The sequence below is a fragment of the Bubalus bubalis genome, chromosome 23 (assembly GCF_019923935.1).
Source record: "Bubalus bubalis isolate 160015118507 breed Murrah chromosome 23, NDDB_SH_1, whole genome shotgun sequence".
NCBI lineage: Eukaryota > Metazoa > Chordata > Mammalia > Artiodactyla > Bovidae > Bubalus > Bubalus bubalis.
The window spans coordinates 185,651-206,762 of record NC_059179.1 but is presented as its reverse complement, the minus strand read 5'-3'; the positions used below and the strand labels follow the sequence as shown (position 1 = coordinate 206,762).

Below are 21,112 nucleotides of genomic sequence, written 5' to 3'. Positions count from 1 at the left end.
ACTTTGAATTCCTAGAATTTACACTCTGTTTCTTTGCGCAACACTGACAGGCCATAGAATGCCAAGAAGAGGAGTGTGTGACTCTTCTGCTGGAGCATGGTGCCAACCCAAATGTCATGGATGTATGGGGGAACACTGCTCTCCACTACGCTGTCTTTTGCCAGAATATATCACTCGCAGCAAAGCTGCTTTCTTGCGATGCCAATATAGAAGCCAGGAAAAAGGTATATCTCAACTAACTTTATTTACAAAATATTTGCAAAGCATTTTTAAAAATTGCTGCTGCTGCTGCTGCTGCTAAGTCGCTTCAGTCGTATACGACTCTGTGCGACCCCATAGATGGCAGCCCACCAGGCTCTCCTGTCCCTGGGATTCTCCAGGCAAGAACACTGAAGTGGGTTGGCATTTCCTTCTCCAATGCATGAAAGTGGAAAGTCAAAGTGAAGTTGCTCAGTCGTGTCTGACTCTTTGCAACCCCATGGACTTCACCCTACCAGGCTCCTCTGTCCATTGGATTTTCCAGGAAAGAGTAGAACTGTTTTATTTCTAACTGTGTAAATAGGTAAACTGAATCATGTACATCAAGCTCTGTTACCATGGAAACAACTCCAAAGCCACTGCAGGGGGAAAAATGTTGGAGCCCACAGAGAGGGCAAAGCTGTGTCTCCCAGGCAGCCATCTACCCCAGAAGGAAGATTTCTCGTCAGAACGTGCCCTGGAGTGGGTGGTAGACTGAAAGCCCACAAACAATGAGGACCTGGGGGGAGTGAAGTGATGTGGGGAGTGGCTGCTTTCAGGGCTCAAAGAATGGGTGCCCCTGAGGGTGGGTAGGAGGAGGAAGGAGACCCAGTGACCATGAAGGGGAGCTGGGTGAGTGCAAGTGGGCCTTGGAGGCAGCAGGCCTGGAGCCCTGAGCCCTCCAGGACCCCGGTTCTGAGATCCAGCCAAGAGGGTTAGGTCATGTTTGACTCCCAGCAAGGGCATTCACTTGTGCTGGTGACAACTTGGTTTGCGAGGTACACCTTGGGGTCTCCCATGTTCATCCCTGGGGAGCTGCTCGGTGGGGTTGCAGCTGTGCGTGTGGAGCTGGTGATGGCGAAGCTGCCCCTCCTGCTTTCTCCAGGACACACGTGACATCCTGCAGCTGCAGCCCCGCCAGGAACTCCCTACACTCTGACAGGTGGGCTCAGTTTTCCTTCTCTGGAAGCTCCAGCCTTCCCTGAGTGAAAGTGTTTTGAAGGGACAAACTGTCTAAGATTTCACTTTAAATCATGATATTTCTCAAGCATTAGAGAGTAAAGAATTCCTTTATGTGTTTATGGCTGGTATTCATGATAACACTGCACTTGTTAAAGGTAAAACATTTTCCAAATACTTTCTCCCACTTAAGGTTTTTTTTTTTTTTTTTTTTTTTTTTTTTTTTTTTTTTTTTTTTTGTAATCAGTCTAAAATAACACAGTAAAGCAAAATTTGCCTCAGTAGACTTTGTCTTAAAATTCAAACATAACGAAAGCATTTAACAACATATTAGAAATCTTGCTGTTGTTTACAAATTCCCATTTTATGAAAAATGATTTATATAGACACAGTTTCTTTCTCATTGCCCAAGTCTTAAGAGGGTAAAAGGAAAGGAAAAGGAGCAAGCAAGTGAAAAGTGGAAGTTAAGCTGGAATTTTGGCAGTTGGGAAATGCCAAGAAGAGGATTTATATATTTTAATATTTATTTATTTATTTATTTATTTGGCTGAGCTGGGCTTCGTTTCAGCATGTAGGATTTAGTTTCCTGACCAGGGGTTGAACCTAGGCCCTCTTTCCTGGGAGCACTGAGACCCAGCCACGGGACCACGATGGAAGTCCTGAGATTTTGGTTTGTGCTTTTTATTCCCTTCAGTTTATATATTTCTTATATGCTTTTCAGTTTTCAGGGATAATAGTCGTTATTTTGAAAAAGAGTGTGAGTGAATTGTAAACTTGCCTAGGTGCCAGTTTTAAGAAGACTCTGATCAAAACAGACTGACAGTGAACAGGTGGTGATTAAGTGGGAATTAAGAAAGAAGAACAGATAACTACCTGATATTATCCTATTCTGGCAGAACCATCCTCTTAGATAAGAGTCTAGACTCTTCTCTCCCATGTAGAATGCCTTGATGGGAAGGAAGTAAGGGGTTTATAAATAATTATATCAGGTTGCCTTTGGGGTTTACTAGTCCCTGTTCTACCACTGATTACCCAGGAAAATTTTAAAAATTGCAGTTTTGAAGACTCTTGCCTCTTACACTTTTCTTTTTTATTCAAACCTTAACGTTAGTAAGAGAAGGAATTGGCCGTGTGAGTAAGAGATGAGACTGGAGTGGTTGCTGCACTAATTCTCAGCTATATTCTACTGGTGAACCACAAGTATTTAGGAAAACTTATTTTAAAAATGTATAAGCCTAGGCTGTTCCCTGTAGATTTTGACTGAGTAAATCGAGGAACGCTTGGATGTGTGTATTTAGAACTGTTCCCTTGAGATTCTGATCCAATCCTTGATGAATAACTATGGAGTGAATACATGTAATTTCTAAATGCACCCTTCACAAAAGAAAGTAGTCTCCTGAAGCGTTGAAGTTTGATCAATTCTAGCTACTTCCATCAGCTCCCTCCTTTCCAACAATATTAGCCTGACTTTTTCTATGCCCCTGTGCTTGAGACACTAAAAGGAGTATCTTTGGCAATATCTATGGGCTTGAACGATACCTCCTTTTCCTTCCAACCACTCATCATTCAGTGACACTCCGAGAGTGTTTAGCGATTTGCTCATGGTGAAGTCACTTCATCTGTAGAGTGTGACCCTTTAAGGATTTTGCACCTCCACTTATCATCCAGGTCATTAGGTCAACAGATGTTTGTTACCAACAGGGTTTTCCTGACTGCAGTAATAGTAACTCATGAGCCTTTTTTGGTGTCAGCTTCAGGACAAACTCTTGCAGTGTGTCTGTTAGAATTGCTGATCCCTGGCATAAGCAGATGAGTGCTTTAAAACCCATGAAGTTAGTAACAGTACAGAGGGAAATTATTTTAAGCATTTATATTCAGCAGGCTTGGAAACTCATGATCCATTTTATGAACAATCTAGAAGAATTATAGAGATAGATTGTAGTTTCAACAAGCAGTGGAAACATCCTTGGCTGTGAATTATGAGTCTTTTTAAAAGAATGTATGTTTAATTGAAGTATGAGTCATAATAGCCGTATTTATTACATATTGGAACCCACTTTTTTTGTGAAACATATGATAATAAGGAAAGGAAATGTTTCACATACAAATATTTGCTTTATACCCACCTGTTTGGAAACAGCAAACATAAAACCAAAAGTGGGCCATAAACCAAACATGGCCCTTGGATATGTTTAGTTTACCTCCATACATTGAGTCAACATTTCAAATTGAGGAGGCTCATGCAGAAGTTCTCCAAGGACCAAATCTGTACCCCCTTGAGCCCATCCTACTGTTTGGTCTGTGTGCAGAGGCCGCCCCTTCTGTGAGGGACATGTGTTTTCAGGGTTACTGGTCTCACCTGGCTTTTTCACTTATTCAGGTCATCAGCTTTCCATCCATAAGCATTTGAGTTTCCAATTTTTGATTGATAATTTATTTTAATAAATATTTGAAGGTTTTTAAAGACAGTCTAATTAATCTATAATTGATTTCATATTTTAAAAAATCTCTTAACAATGGAATTAAATTTTTCAAATTAGAATGTTTAAGTTGGTTGTGGCAGTTTCGCACTGAATAACTCTCACAAACACACAAGATTATAAGAGACAGCACTGGGAGAGCTGGTGGAAGAGCAACTCCCTGAGAAAATGTTGAGCATGCATTTATTGATAATTTTATGTTACAAGCTTTAAGAGCAGTAAAGCAAGACAGACACCAGAACTCTAGGGTTTTGGAAGCTTCCTCCTGGTTGTCTGGAGGTAATCACATGAGAGTCATCAAGAAGGGTCTTTGAAGATAAGGTGGGGAGGGTGCTCATTCTGCATGCAGTTAGCATCTAGCTAATGCTGACCTCTCAGCCAGAATGTCTAACTTAAGGAAGGGTGGTGGAAAGAACAAGCAAGGAAGAGAGAATGAGGAAGGTTAAATTCCAGGAGACATTTCTGAGAAAGCAATAAAACAGGGTTGACTTTTTGAAAAAGAAAAAAGAAGTTTATCTATTTGCATGTTCATGTAGAGAATAATATTCCCACTGGAATGTCTGTAAACCTTTTGAGTTTACTCATGGTCATCCTTGGCTAGGTTATGCATGCTACAGAGAGTATTATATATTTCTGCCTCAGCATTGTCCCTAAAATATGCAGTTGATACAGTAGCTAAATGATACCCACACACCCTGCATTGGGAGCTGACACTTAGCCACTGGACCACCAGGTAAGGCCCAGAGGAGAAGCATATTAAAGAGAAAGAAGATGCACAGGGCAATGAGGAGGGGGCTCCCTTTCATTTACTTTCTGACTTTTATTTTTAAGTACAGAGAATCTATTGCATGATTTTAATTTCAGTTTAGAAATAGGTTAACTGTGTACATTAGAAATGGTTTTCCCTGTTTTACAGGATGACCTGACACCACTGTTACTTGCAATACATGAAAGGAGAGGGCAAATGGTGAAGTTTTTAGTAAAGAAAGAAGCAAATATACATGTGGTTGCTAAGATGAAAAGGTACCATTGTTCTTTTTCTTTTTAAAACACTTAGTGCTGTTCTAGGATGGTAATATCAAGATTAAATGAATAAGAGGATTCATTTGTGATCTACTTAGGTAGAAAATAAATTATTCTGACTGGGAATCATGAACAATATATAGCAGGAATGTATAGCAGAATTCATACTCCTTTAAAGTATTGACCGATGTCATATGCAACCTCTTTTGTTTGGTTGGTTGATTTGTAATAGCAGAGGTATTTCAAATTAGTTTTATTAGCTTTGTGAAATATGGATTCTGCTTTTGAGTTTACCTCATGACAGTATCAAATTTCTTAATTCTTTTAAAAGAATTTTTTAACCTCTAATTTGTATGTATATATATTTTATAAGATGCATAGTAAACCTAAAAGACTTGATTTTGTCTTTTGGATAACTCTTTGTTTTAAATTACTTTTTTTGAAGAACGCTGATGTTACTAGGTTGCAAAAGAGTCAGATACAACATAGCGACTAAATAACAACAGCCACAAAAAGGTGATTATTACTCACGGTCACCAGATCCTGTGGACTCATCAGTTTTTATCCTTTCTCATTTTAGTACAGTTTGATATTTTCATTTTTAATGCAGGTAGAAGCAAGAAAGATAGCTTTGATCGGATAAACAGTTCCTTTAAAAAGGACAATTCAGAGGTGAATGATACAGACGAAAATGATGGGCTTTAGATTCAAGCTAGGTTCAATTCCTAGGTTTCCTACCAATTAGGGTTATTGAGAGAGTCATTTCCTAGGCAGGTTGATAGGGAGTCTAGGGGTCCCCAAGGAGAGAGGGGTCTGGAATTCTCAAGGAGGAAGAAAGGACGAACTTTTTTTCTTTTTCCACATTCCTTAGGATTATATAACAATAATGTATCCTGCCTAAGGACAGGCTTTGGATTCAACCTTCTGTTATCTTAAAATGTTAATTATGGGAGTAGACCTGGTCTTTACAAGGATGTATCTTGCCTGAGGACAGTGTTATCTTAAAATGTAAATTATGGGAGTAGGTCTGATAAGGTCTTTACAACCTCCAGACATTCTTTGGATTATATAACCTCATTGTTAACACTAGCAAGTGGGTACTCTTTCTGCCCCCTTCTGATGCCTATGTCAGAAGCTTTCTCTATCTCTTTTATACTTTAATAAAACTTTATCGCACAAAAGCTCTGAGAAATCAAACCTCATTTCTGGCCCTGGATTGAATTCTTCTCCTCCAGGGGCCAAGAATCCCGGTGTCTTTGTGTGATTCAACAACAACCTTTCATCGTGGGGGCTCATCCAGGATCCTTCAGGACAAGGTAAGGATGCTTGGAGCTTTAGTTCTTTGTTCTCTTAGCGAACACGTTTTCTGCTGTGCTTTACCAACTCTACCATGTGCTTGTGTGAATGAATGGCATGCCCTGCGTGAAGCAAGTAAGGAGCCCTGCTCTGCGGTTCCACGGTGATCTCATATGGCTTATGGCAGAAACCTGTCAGGGGGTTATACCGACCTGCCAATGCCAAGAGGCACCCAATGTTTCCTTCGGGAACCGACCAGAAATGGGCAAAGTGTGTGGACCGAACTCTCCTTTCTCGGTCAAACTTTTCGGTCTCTTTGACTATTTCATAACTCCTTGGGAATTAGAAGTACTAACCTAACCTATCAGATCATAGACTTTCAAGGGACTTGTGATCTATACTGTTACTGTGTACTGTGGCTTAGGTCCCAAACTTGGATTGGTAGCCAATAAAGTGCCTAGCCTCGCTAGGAATCAAAAGTTCGGAAGCTAGATGGAGCTCTAGCTCCCAGAACATCTCTGAGGTTAAAGGTTACTCAGATTGGGACTGCAATGTTTTTTTTTTTTTTTTTTTTTTCCTTTGGTAATGCCAGCTCTTAGTAGATCAGAGGAGGCTGTTATACTGGTGTGGTGATGCTTGGAAAGAACATCTCAGTTTTATGTTTGTGTCGATCTTATTATAGTCAGGAAATACTCAGGGTCGTGCACAGGCACTCAGGTGATGAATGTTTCCCACAGTGGTCTTAGCTTGGGAGGCATTCTGGAAGGTTACTCTGATTCACCCCGGGTGACATCAGAGGCAAGCAAGGTTAAAGGTGAAGAGCTGGACGTCAAGTAGGGATGCTATCAAGTCTACCCCTGGTACATCCCCACCCCATCTCGGGGGTAGAACCGGGAGGGATGAGTACGGTGCCTGCGTCTGTAAGGGACAGACTAAGTCCGACCAGGAAGGAGAAGCTTTTGGTGTAACGTCTGTCTACACCCCCATCTAGAGCAGGGAGGGATGCCTCCGGTAGAAAAATGGCGCTGGTCGCATTTTTTCTCTTACAGATGGGAGCTAACAATTCCAGCCTCATTCCTTTGAACTGCATCCTGAAACACTGGGATAGATTTGATCCCCAGGGCTTAAAGAAGACACACCTGGTCTTTCTATGTGATACTGCATGGCCACAGTATCCATTGGAAGATGGCGAATGGTGGCCAGTTGGAGGGTCTCTTAAGTATAATACTATTCTACAATTAGACTGGTTCTGTAAAGAACAAGGGAAATGGGCAGAAGTAGCATATGTGTTGCCCTTTTTCTCTCTGCTAAATATGCCAGACTTATGTCCTAAGGGTATAGATTTGGGCGTGAAACCTTCAGCTCCCTCCTTTGCAACTCCTGTCTCAGTACGATCTCAGACTACTCTGGTTTCAGTAGAAACTCAGACCATCGAAGTAAGAGATGAGATGGAGGACAGAAGACAAAAAGCAGAGGAAAAACAGGTTTCTCCAATCTATCCCTGGGATCATATGCACAGAGCAGCCGGAGAGACTGAGGAACAGCCACACAAGCTGTTGCCTCTTTATGACACACCCACCGAGAGAAATAATCAGTCTATGAGAGTTAATAAGCCTTTCTTTTATCAAGAAATACAAAGAATCAAGGAGGATCTGTGAGACTATTTAGAGGACCCAGAAAAAATATATTAGAGCTTTTAAAGGTGTTACTCTGCTTTATGACCTCACTTGGAAGGATGTGATGTATATCTTGGGACAAACACTGACTCCCGAGTCAAAGACTCGAGTTTTGGGGAAAGCGGTTGGTTATGGAGATGAATGGCTTGGTAATGAATCAGTAGGGAAGAGGGAGAATGAGATAGCGGCCCTCCCCACTGGGAATCAGGAGGTCCCAACTATAGAACCAGATTGAGACTACAACACAGCTAAAGGAAGATGGGATCAGAGTCATTTTGTTAAATGTGTTCTTGAAGGACTTAGGCAGGCACGTTCTAAGCCTTTAAACTATGGCAAATTGGCAGATATAGAACAGGAGGAGAAGGAAGCTCCTGGTAAATTCCTAGATAGACTGAGAGAAGGCCTTCACAGATTCACTGAGATTGATCCCAAAATTGAAGAGGGAAAAGTGATCTTAAAGGATAGATTTCTCACTCAGTCGGCTCCAGATATCCGCGGTAAGCTATTAAAATGGGCGTATGGACCAAATCAGTCTTTAGATACTCTGTTACAACAGGCTTAGACAGTCTATTATGGTAGGAAATATGAGGAAAAGAAAGAAAGGAAAAAAAAAAAAGACAAAGGAAAAGGCAGAAGCCTTCACCATGGCTATGAAAAACGTTCTTAAACAGCCTGAGAAAAATGCCCAGAGGGGCCCAGGTGAAAAGGGATGGGCTTGCTATTACTGTGGAAAGAAGGGGCATCTCAAGTGGGATTGCCCTCAGGCATCTAAGCCACCCCTGGCTCCATGTCTGGTCTGCAAAGGACCACAATGGAAGAGAGACTGCCCCCAGAGGCGTAGGTCTCCCGGGTTGGACTCTCAAGACAATCAGGACTGAAGATGCCTGGGGGTCCCCACACAAGCTCCTGTCCTAATTACACCTGAGGAACCCCGGGTATTAATAATTGTGGGGGGTCAATCCGTCGATTTCCTTTTAGATACTGGGGAAACTTATTCTGTGCTTACTGAAGCCCCTGGCCCACTTTCTTCCCGATCCACTTCCGTAATGGGACTGTCTGGACGAGCCAAAAGGTATTATTTCAGTTATTCTTTATCTTGCAACTGGGATTCTGTGCTGTTTTCACACGAGTTTCTGATTGTGCCAGAATCTCTCTCACCCCTTTTGGGAAGGGATATACTGAGCAAGGTCCATGCCTCTGTTTTCATGAATATGGAGCCCTGCCTTTCTCTCCCTTTAGTTGAACAAAATGTAAATCCTAGAGTATGGGCTGATGGAAAATCTGTGGGTCGAGCACAAAATGCTATTCCTGTAATTGTTAAGCTCAAAGACCCACACATATTTCCACATAAGCAGTATCCACTGAAACCTGAAGTTAAGGAAGGGTTAAAACACATCATCGAAAATTTAAAGGAGCAGGGACTATTAATTCCCTGTAACAGTCCTTGCAACACTCCTATTTTGGGTATAAAGAAATCAAATGGTAAATGGAGACTAGTTCAAGATTTATGAATAATAAATGAGGCTGTAGTTCCTTTACACCCCGTGGTGCCTAATCCTTATACTTTATTGTCTGAAATTCCTGAATGAGCCAAATATTTCTCAGTAATTGATTTAAAGGATGCCTTCTATTCAGTGCCTTTGGCGGAAGAAAGTCAATTTCTATTTGCCTTTGAAGACCCTACACAGCCAGCTTCTCAATTAACCTGGACAGTTTTGCCCCAGGGATTTCGTGACAGTCCTCACTTATTTGGACAAAGTTTTTCATGGGATCTGCAAAACTTTAATAGCTCTGAAGCAGTGGTGTTACAATATGTAGATGATATTTTGCTCTGTGCTGAGACAGAGGAAGCTTGTTTGCAAGCCTCAGAAGATTTCTTAAACTTTCTGGCAGACTGTGGTTACAAGGCATCAAGAGAAAAAGCTCAGCTTTGTCAACGATCGGTTAGATATCTGGGCCTAATATCAGAAGGTACTAGGGCCATAGGCCCTGAGAGAATTAAACCTATACTAAATCACCCCCTACCTATGACTTTAAGGCAATTGAGAAGATTTTTGGGAATCACAGGTTACTGTGCATTTGGATTCCGGGTTATGGGGAACTTGCCTCGCCTTTATATAAACTTATAGCTGAAACTCAGCAGGCCCAAACTGACAAACTGGTTTGGTCTCCAGAAACTCAAAAGGCTTTTAAGGTTCTTCAGACTGCTCTCCTGCAAGCTCCAGCTCTGAGCTTGCCCACAGGGTCAGAATTTAATTTGTTTGTCACTGAAAGAAAAGGTGTGGCATTGGGAGTTTTGACACAACCCCGAGGGCCTCACCAGCAACCTATTGCTTATCTAAGCAGAGAATTAGATGTAGTTTCACGTGGGTGGCTCCACTGCCTAAGAATAATTGGGGCAGAGGCTTTATTAGCACCTGAAACTTTAAAAATAATTAATGGATGAAACCTTACTGTACTTACTTCTCATGATGTGAGTAGAATCTTAAATTCTAAGGTTAATATTTGGATGACAGACAGTAGGCTTCTTAAGTATCAGTCATTGTTGTTAGAAGGACCAGTAACTAAGCTTAAAGTTTGTGGAAATTTAAATCCTGCCACTTTCCTTCCTGAGAAGGAAAATGAAACACCTGGTCACGATTGTTCTCAATTCCTAACTTTAAACTATGCAGCTCGGGAGGATCTAAAGGATACCCCATTAGACAATCCTGACATGGAAATATTTACAGATGACAGTTCTTTTGTTCAGGATGGAAAGCGTTAAGCAGGTTATGCTGTGGTGACTGCTGAACAGGTTTTGGAAGCAAAATCTCTCCCCAAGGGAACCAGTACTCTGTTAGTGGAGCTTGTGGCTCTGACCCGAGCTCTGGAGTTAAGCAAAGGGCAGTGGATAGGCCTGATAATCTATGTGAGTTTACTTCTGCTGACTCCAAATATCCTGAGTCTGCCATTGGATCCTCAAGACAATGTCTTCCTGTCCTGGGCTCACTCCTATGCTGCATTCCACAATTGGTCTAACTGCTGGGTCTGCAGAGCACTCCCCTCTTCATCAGTGGAAGGCTTCCCGTGGTGGACATCCCCACTTCAAGGAAAAGACTTTCTCCAAGTCTGTGAATACCTTCGACAACAATCACATGCAATGCCTCTTCTTCATCTGATGACATCTACCAACCCTAAAATGGACTGGTGCAACCTTTGCACTTTAACTATGGACATGATGTGACTTTTAATTTTGATTCTGAATGTTGTGTTTTTACTGTTTGCTCCCTGCATCTGTAATTGTATAACTGGATTTGTTTCTAGCTGTATGAAAGCTTTTAAGTTACAAATGGTTGCTCAAACTCCTGCTACTGCTGTAGCTTCCTCCAGCTACTATTTGGGGACCCTGGATCAGATATCCTCAATATGAGGATTAGGAGAATATGTTGCCTCACCAATTTAGGGAAAATGACCCTTGTCAACTCGGAAGCAATTATGGAAGGAGAACGACGCCCCTTTTCCCTAGGCACCATAATTCTCCTAAAAGAAAAGGGGGGAATGAGAGAGTCATTTCCTAGGCAGGTTGATAGGGAGTCTAGGGGTCCCCAAGGAGAGAGGGGTCTGGAATTCTCAAGGAGGAAGAAAGGACAAACTTTTTTTCTTTCTCCACATTCCTTAGGATTATATAACAATAATGTATCCTGCCTAAGGACAGTCTTTGGATTCAACCTTCTGTTATCTTAAAATGTTAATTATGGGAGTAGACCTGGTCTTTACAAGGATGTATCTTGCCTGAGGACAGTGTTATCTTAAAATGTAAATTATGGGAGTAGGTCTGATAAGGTCTTTACAACCTCCAGACATTCTTTGGATTATATAACCTCATTGTTAACACTAGCAAGTGGGTACTCTCACTGTCCCCTTCTGATGCCTATGTCAGAAGCTTTCTCTATCTCCTTTGTACTTTAATAAAACTTTATTACACAAAAGCTCTGAGCAATCAAGCCTCGTCTCTGGCCCCGGATTGAATTCTTCTCCTCCAGGGGCCAAGAATCCCGGTGTCTTCACGTGATTCAACAACCTTTCATTATCATCAGCAAATAAGTTTCCTGATACAAAAGGCAAATAGTGATGCATCTTTCAGAGGTGCCTGTGTGTAAGAAATATTATATATATAGTATTTCATTTTTAGCACCTAGCACATGCTTGTCCACATCATTAACTGCTACCATGACTATTTTTATTCCATTGTTATCAATATTTTTGATTTAAACCTGCACGTAGCCTTTCCTTAACCCAACCTCTAGCTGACTTTGAAGCTGAATATATCATAGGAAATAGGGAATTTATCCCTTAAATAGTCATCTGCCTCAGATAAGTGACCTCAACATCGTTTCTTGTCCATCAAGGACTTTATTATTATTTTTTAAAAAACATTTATTTATTTGGCTATGTGGGGTCCTAGTTGTGGGAACTCTTAGTTGCAGCTTATGGGATCAATTTCCCTGACCAGGGATGGAAGCTAGGCCCCCTGCACTGGGAGCCTAGAGTCTTATCCACTAGCCCACCAGGGAAGTCCCCATCAGGGACTTTTGAAATAGTAAGTGCTGCTACCTGGCATCCCCGTGGGACAGGAGGCTTCTTTTCTGTACCTTCATTTTAGCCTTGGAGGTAATTTGCAAAGATGAACACTTGAGCCTGTAAATGGTCAGTTGTTTATGAAAGCACAAGGTGTTCACTTGGTAAAGCATATCAAATTAACTGTTTAAGTAAGTCAATTCACCTTCCTGAGGCTGAAGTCATCTCTCTGTTGTTTTAGAACAGCCCTCATGCTTGCTGTCAAGTATGAATCAAGAAATGTCATCAGACTTTTTCTTCAGCAAGGTGCTGACATCTTTTCTCAAGATGGTTTTGGATGGACTGCAGAATAATATGCTGTTATTAGTGGTTTTAATATGTAAGTGTTCACATAAAAATGCCAGTTCTTACTAAACTGCAGCCAAAAATATTTTTAACTGTTATTTGCTATGTGACCAGTGAGAGTTCCAGTTTGGCACAGGCAGTTTGGAGAATGATGGTGAGATGTTCCCCCTCAAGAGCTGAAAGCCAAGAAAAGGCCAATTAGTTACTCTTGGCTGTGAACTCGGGGTGCTTTATATCAGGACATGTAGACCTTGATCCTTAGAAAGCTTGACATTAGCTATTTCATTCCAAGTGTGACCTCTTGGTATGGCGTATGAACAGTATCACAGTTGTGATATTTCTAACTAGTTCTTTGGGTCTTGAAATATTTATTTCAGCAGCAAACCCTGTTTTCCCTTGAGGGCTTGCCTCTCTATACACTTCCACTTGAATTTTCCAAGAACCCGGAGGATTCCCTAAGATCAACGGAACAGTCCTCTTCCACAAGTCCTTTGGAGGGGAGAAAATAGTTCCTTCTCATAATTCTGCTCCTTGCATTCAGTCTACTGCTGCAGCACTGCTGCTATAGCTGGTCTTGACAGGGTCTGCTTGGCAGCTGGATCTGGAGTCTGGATGTGGTTCTATAAAGACCTTTAATAAAATCATTTTAAAAGGAAAACAAACAAAAAAAACTCATCCTGCAGAGGGCTCACAATTGACCTTTGCTTTCAGGCTGCCCCTCTGGGTCAAGGTTCCCCAGGATTTAAGATGATGCACACGTCAACTTCAGAGTGAGAGCTCCTTTGTTCTCATATGTATGCTTGTCGCTCAGTCACTGCTGCAAACAAACCTCCAGCACCCAGTTTGGGCAGCTGGGCCACCTAGTTTCCCCCTCACTCAGAGACCTTATGTGGAGCCCATGTGAAAGCCTAGATCTCCACGATGAGGTGCCCCTGAGACTCTTATTTATCTTTTCTTTTAGCAGATGTCAGGGGGGGGGGTCTATTTTAGGCTGTCAGAGAGGGTCAAGTGCTCCTGCAGGAATTGAGCAGACTTCCCTTTCTCCTTTGTATCTAGTCTTGAACCTCAGGACAGATTTCTGTCCTGTGTGGGTACCTTTTCTTAGGTCACAGGTTCCCTGTCATCCTTCCCAGAGTAGTGGGTGCCAGCTTGCCTGAGATTCCCTAATTATGCTTGGCCCCTCATGGGATATGTTTCCTGTAGTAATGAAAATCTTCCAATGGATTTCTGTTTTCCTCCAACTTAAATGTTTTCAGAATCTGCCCCATAAGGAACCCATTCAACAGAAATCCCTAAATCTCAGTAAGATAGTTGGACTTCAGAAAGGTAAATCCTGTCTAGAACTTGCCAGTACCCACTTTAAGAGTAGGGATATGTCTTCCAAGTGAATTGGAGAGGAACATGGAGATTAAACAGAGATTAAACATGGAGATTAAGCAGATCTTTCATTGTTAGAAAGATCTGCTGGTTCAGAGTTTGAGTAGGTAGAGAAGGAAGAGTAGTGGTCCAGGACAGGTCTTGATTGTGATTAGTTTTCTGCTCTTGGTGTAATTAGCTGCAATAATGGAGGATCATTATGTTCTCTAATGTAGTGAATTCATATGTTATAAATAAATTAAGTACACATTATCTAAAAGCTGAGATTCCCTAAATTACAAACCACAAAGAACAGTTAATCACCAGAATTAATAACAGTTTCATGCAACACTTGAATGTTAAACGTAGGAAAAAGTACACATTGGGATGCGTATATTATCTCATTACATCCTATTAATCCTCTTTTGAAATAAGGTAGTAATATCGCAGTTGTGTAGAGGAAGACTTTGAACTGAAGAGAAACAACTCCTCCAGGAACAAAGAGCAGTTGGTGATAGAGGTAGAAATTGCAAGCTCGAGAGATTTTTCGTAAGCCAAGCTAAATCTAGTTAATTATTGGAGCTTTACTGCCCTGAGTTAATGACTACTTCATCTTTGTTTTCTTTCTCCTTTCAGTTCAGTTCAGTTGCTGAGTCATGTTGGACTCTTTGGGACCCCATGAACTGCAGACGCCAAGCCTCCCTGTCCATCACCAAATCCCAGAGTTTACCCAAAATCATGTCCATTGAGTCGGTGATACCATCCAACCATCTCATCCTGTCTTGTCCCCTTCTCCTCCTGCCTTCAATATTTCCCAGCATCAGGATCTTTTCAAATGAGTCTGCTCTTCATATCAGGTGGCCAAAATATTGGAGTTTCAGCTTCAACATCAGTCCTTCCAATGAATACCCAGGACTGATTTCCTTTAGGATGGACTAGTTGGATCTCCTTGCAGTCCAAGGGACTCTCAAGAGTCTTTTCCAAGACCGCAGTTCAGAAGCATCAATTCTTCTGAGCTCAGCTTTCTTTGTAGTCCAACTCTCACATCCATACATGACTACTGGAAAAACCATAACCTTGACTAGACTGATCTATGTTGAGAAAGTAATGACTCTGCTTTTTAATATGCTAAGTTGGTCTAAGTTTCTTTCCAAGGTGTAAGCATCTTTTGATTTCTTGGCTGCAATCACCATCTGCAGTGATTTTGGAGCCCAAAAAAACAGTCAGTCACTGTTTCCCCATCTATTTGCCATGAAGTGATGGGACTGGATGCCTTGATCTTAGGTTTCTGAATGTTGAGCTTTAAGCCAACTTTTTCACTCTCTTCTTTCACTTTCATCAAGAGGCTTTTTAGTTCTTCTTCACTTTCTGCCATAAGGGTGGTATCATCTGCATATCTGAGGTTATTGATATTTCTCCTGGCAATCTTGATTCCAGCTTGTGCTTCATCCATCCAATGTTTCTCATAATGTACTCTGCATATAAGTTAAATAAGCAGGGTGAAAATATACCTTTACTTTCTCCTTTACTACATACTAAATAAAAGTTTATAGAACATAGAAACTTGAAATCTATATGACAATTGAAGTTTTGATATTATCTCTGACACTGTCTGAAATGACCTAAGAATTTGGTAGTTGTTTTTCATATAAGTGTTAAAATATTATTTATCGCATTTTTAATACATAGCTTTCGCCAACTGATTTCTGAAAATAAAGAAGAGAGATCTAAAACTCCTCCTGAAAATAGCAACCCAGATATGTCATCTGATACTGAACTATTCTCAGTGATTCTACCATAGATAAAGTAAGAATGAGGAAGTTTCAATAATGAAAGAACAATGAAAATAGTAGTGTAAATTTCATGTGTATTTTATTTTTTTAATTAATTTCTTTGTACTCTAGTATTCAGAATTCTTTAAGAAGTTAATTGTAGCTGATTTTACATCAAAGTCAATATTGTCTGAAAAGAAATCCATCTCTTTAATATGGCCCCTAAAGTCCTATATTAGATCTTCGTGTATATCAGGAAAAAAAAAAAAAAAAGTGAGTATGATGTATATTTCATCTATAGTCATAGTACAGCAGATTGGACGTCTTATGAGAGTGAACTTTCATTTTTAGAAATGGTTTGCATTTGTCAATGATGGCTCAGAGGGTAAAACATCTGTCTACAATGCAGGAGACCCGGGTTTGATCCCTGGGTCAGAAAGATCCCCTGGAGAAGGAAATGGCAATCCACTCCAGTACTATTGCCTGGAAAATCCCATGGACAGAGGAGCCTGGTAGGCTACAGTCCATGGGGTGGCAAAGAGTTGGACACAACTGAGCGACTTCACTTTCAGTTTCACTGTGTAGTGATTAGTCTCACTAAAATAGTTACCATCATTAAAAATGGGAACTTGAATAATCCCTTCCTGGTAGGATAAGAAATGATAAACAATAACTGCAAAGCTGAGGCAGTGTGCAGCATAGTAGTGAGAGATTATTTCTGAAAGATACCTACAAATTGTACAGAAGGCAGAAAAGCAATGCCTGGTTGAGAACCAGTTATTTTGCCTATTGTACCAAGCAGGTCTAGATTACCAACTTCATTCCTTACAGATTCAGAGAGAGTGAGATAGGTTGACATCGTTAGGATCAGATATTTTCTTTTGTGTGTTGGATAATTGTCATGAGAGTATAGTTTTGTAAGAACAAGATATTCTCTTGCCATCAGTTAAAAGATTATCATAATAGATATTCAAATAGAACAACTTGGGACTCTGCAGGTTCTAATAAAAACACAAAAATACTTTGCATTAACAAAAACAGCATTAAGTCCACTGGATGTGGCATCTAGCACATTGTACAGGGTATCCAAGGATACCTTTAACTGAATAGACCTCTATCTAATCAAAGGGGCTTCCCAGGTGGCTCAGTAGTAAAGAATCCACCCGCCAATGCAGGAGATATGGCTTGATCCCTGTGTCGGGAAGATCCCCTGGAGAAGAAAATGCCAACCCACTCCCATACTCTTCCTGGGAAATCCCATGGACAGAAGGGCCTGGTGAGCTGTAGTCCATAGGATCACAAGAGTCAGACACGATTTGGTGACTGAACCACAAAAACATCTATCAAAGAACGGTAGGTTGGTTTATTACACTAGTCAGAGGAGATACAGAGATGACAGTGTCTTGGTCTTCAATACGCTCAGAATAGAGTTTTTCTCTGGTTAAATTCTGTATTTTCCTAACGAAATTTTTCAAAGAAAGATGCTTATTTATTTCTTCATTTGTTCACTAAACAGATACATTTCAAGTGTCTTTTATGTACTAAGAATTGTTCTGACGTCACAGGGTGAAAACATTTAAAAATCACTGCCCCTGCTCTCCTTGCTCAAGCTTGTAGTGCTCCTCTCCCCGTGGAGTCACTGCATGTGAGTCATCCCTCCAGCATCAGATCATAACGACCCCTGGGAAATGTTTTCCATCAGCACCCGAGTCCGTGGTTCCCACCATCCCTCCCTCCCTCCCCATGTTCATCAGCTTAGGATGTGATGATGTATGCCTTCCAAGCTGAAAAAGCATGATTTCTATAAACATTTGCCATATAATGGGAAGGACTGATATAATGATATACCTCACTAGTACACAGCAGTCTTTGGACCATCCTGATCTGTGTGGTCCAGATACTCCTGAGAAATGGAAGGAGATATTCTCAACAGATTCTTTTTAAACAAGTTATATATATATATATATATATATATATATATATATATATACACACACACACACACACACACACACACACACACACAGAGAAGCTGAACTTTTTAAAAAAGTTTTTAAAAAGTTTTTTTTTTTTTACATTCCATATATACTTATGGAAAATATGGAAATATATATATATGAAACTTTTTTTAAAAAGTTCAGCTTCTGTGTACGCTACTTCATGCTCACCACTACAAGTCTAGTCTCAATTCTCACAACTGAATTGAGCCCCTTTACCCGTTTGCCCTCCCCTACCTGCCTTTCAAGAGATTATCCTTTCTAAACCTGGAATCACTACATCTTTCATACTTCTCTTGCCTTTGGAAAGAGGGCCAGGAAAAGAAGACTTTTATTTCCAGTGTTTTACCTTGCTGTGAGGTTTAGTGCCTTTGACCAAGCTTCCCTGTGATAGGGCGTTTTCATTGTGAACTGAAGAGCCAGAGAAGTAGTCGTGTCCCAGCAAGACACCTATAGTCTCTGTTCAGTGCTCCAGGCAATAGAAATCCAGAAATACTGTGCTGTTTACGTGTGCTATTGTCAGCTTATAATACTTATTGTATTAATGGTATAGTATCATTTTCTGTCAGTCTCCTGGAGTTTGGTTAGGATTATGGTCATTGTAAACAGCAATTCTTTTCTTTCTTTTGTTTTGTTTTGTTTTGTTTTGCATTTGATGACTATAAAGGGGAGGAATGGTTCTTGGGCATTAGTAGTCTATGAGTATAGTACAACCACTGTTCCCTTCCTCTAGTGTGGCCTCCAGGTGTGGTTTCAAAGGAATGCTTTTAAACAAAACCTCAGTCTTGAGGTTGTAATATTCTGTATTTTTCTCCCATTGATTTAAAATGTATTTTGCTTTTTTCTTTAATAGTGGATGAGAGGAAGAGGACTCTTCAAGGAGGTAAGATTTTATGGATGTTTTAAATTATATGTTTAACTAAGGGAACATGAAGAGAAACTAATGGTTGTTGAGTGTTCTATTCTGGGTTAGACACTACATTATGTGTTTAACATTTGTGACCTCATAGAGTCATCATAGCAGCTTTGTAAAGTAGCTGTGTCCTACTTTTACTTAATTAGGCAACTGTGGTTTCAGGAGGTTAATGAGTTGAACCTGGTTAAAATGAGCTGACCTATGATTTGACAATTGACCTTCCTGGCTCCCACATCCACTCCCGTTGTCTTCAGCAGAGACTGAGAAGTACCTATGTAGCATATATGTTAAAGATATAAATTAGTTATTTGACTTGTGTACATTTTAAGTTTCAACATTGTGGGGAAATTCCCTGTAGTCCCTTAGAGTAAAGGAGAGAAGTGGTGCCATCTCAGTAATTGGTTTACCTGCTGACAGACCAAGACTCTCATTTTGGATGGACTCAGATTCATCTCTGAACCTTGTGCAGACAAATGAGAAGTAAAAGCCTATTCTTCCGCTTTGTTTTAGTCATCATGTTTATTCCAGTTTGGGCAAACAAGAATTATTTCAATCCATCATTTGGATTTTCAGTTAAGCTATTAGAACTTTTAGTGAAAAATTATTTTTAGGCTCTGCTGATACATTGGCTGTCACTCTCTGTTTTGGAAACTAAAAATGAGTGTTAACTAGATATTTCATAGGTTGGGAGAGATGGATGCAGAAATAGGTAATGAAAACCTTTTTTAGAGACTTCCCTGGGGGTGAAGTGGTTGGATGGTTAGTAAGACATCTTCCAATGTAGGCAGTGTGGGTTCAATACTCGGTCAGAGAAGCTAAGATCTCACATGACCCAAGGTCAGACAGCCAAAACAATAAACAGAAGCACCATTGGAACTAATTCAGTAAAGACTTTAAAAGTGGTCCACATCAAGAAATCCTTTTAAAAATAAAAATTAAAAAAAAAAAAGCTGTTTTAAAACAGGCCAAATTTTATTAATGTCAAGAAAGTTCATTTAATATATAGACAAACTTTCACTTTTTTTTTTCTTTTGTTCAAAGACATGAGCTCACTCATTTTTATTGTATGCTTTTGCTTTAAAGGTTTCCCAACAAACCTGCCATTGATTTAGGGCCTACATCAAATGATGAAGTCTTAGATTTTAAAACCAAGGTAAAGTGTTCTGTTGTGAAATTAGTTTTCCTGCTCTGAAATTAGTTTCATTTAGTATTTACTCATGATTAGACAGTGGAAGTGACAAATAGATTCAAGGGATTAGATCTGATAAACAGAGTGCCTGAAGAACTATGGATGGAGATTCGTGACATCTTGACAAGAGGCAGTTATCAAGTCCATCCTCAAGAAAAAGAAAAACAAAAAGGCAAAATGGTTGTCTGAGGAGGCCTTCCAAACACCTGAGGAAAGAAGAGAAGCAAAAGGCAAAGGAGAAATGGAAAGATATACCCATTTGAATGCAGAGTTCCAAAGAATAACAGAGAGAGATAAGAAAGCCTTTCTCAGTGATGAATGCAAAGAAATAGAGGAAACAATAGAATGGGAAAGGCTAGAGATCTCTTGAAGAAAATTAGAGATACCATGGGAACATTTCATGCAAAGACGGACACCATAAAGGACGAAATGGTATGGACCTAAGAGAAGAAGAAGATATTAAGATGAGGTGGCAAGAATACACAGAACTCTACAAAAAAAAAAAAGATCTTTATGATCCAAATAACCAGGATGATATGATCACTCACCTAGAGTCGAACATCCTGGAATGCGAAGTCAAGTAGGCCTTAAGAAGCATCACTATGACCAAAGCTAGTGGAGGTTATGGAATTGCAGTTGAGCTATTTCAAATCCTCAAAGATGATGCTGTGAAAACACTTCACTCAATATGCCAGCAAATCTGGAAAACTCATCAGTGGCCACAGGACTGGAAAAGATCAGATTTCCTTCCAATCCCAAAGAAAGGTAATGCCAAAAATTGTTCAAATTACCACATCTCACATGCTAGCAAAGTAATGCTCAAAATTTTCCAAGCCAGGCTTCAAGAGTATGTGAACCATGAACTTTAGATATTCAAGCTGGATTTTAAAAAGGCAGAGGAACCAGAGATGGGAATACCAGACCATCTGACCTGCCTCCAGAGAAATCTGTATACAGGACAAGAAGCAACAGTTGGAACTGGATATGGAACAATAGACTCGTTCCAAATCAGGAAAGGAGTACATCAAAGATATAAATTGTCACCCTGCTTATTTAACTTATATGCAGAGTACATCATGTGAAATGCTGGGCTGGATGAAGCACAAGCTGGAATCAAGATAGCTAAAAGAAATACCAATAACCTCAGATATGCAGATAACACCACCATGATGGCAGAAATTGAAGAAGAACTAAAGAGCCTCTTGATGAAAGTGAAAGAGGAGACTGAAAATGTTGACGTACAACAAAACATTCAGGAAACTAAGATCATGGCATCTGGTCCCATCACTTCATGGCAAATAGATGGGG

General features: G+C 40.3%; 1 pseudogene; it reads left to right on the top strand.

Moving 5' to 3' along the window:
- LOC102402385 overlaps window positions 1–21,112 on the top strand; it is an 84,686-nt pseudogene that overhangs the window by 3,371 nt on the left and 60,203 nt on the right.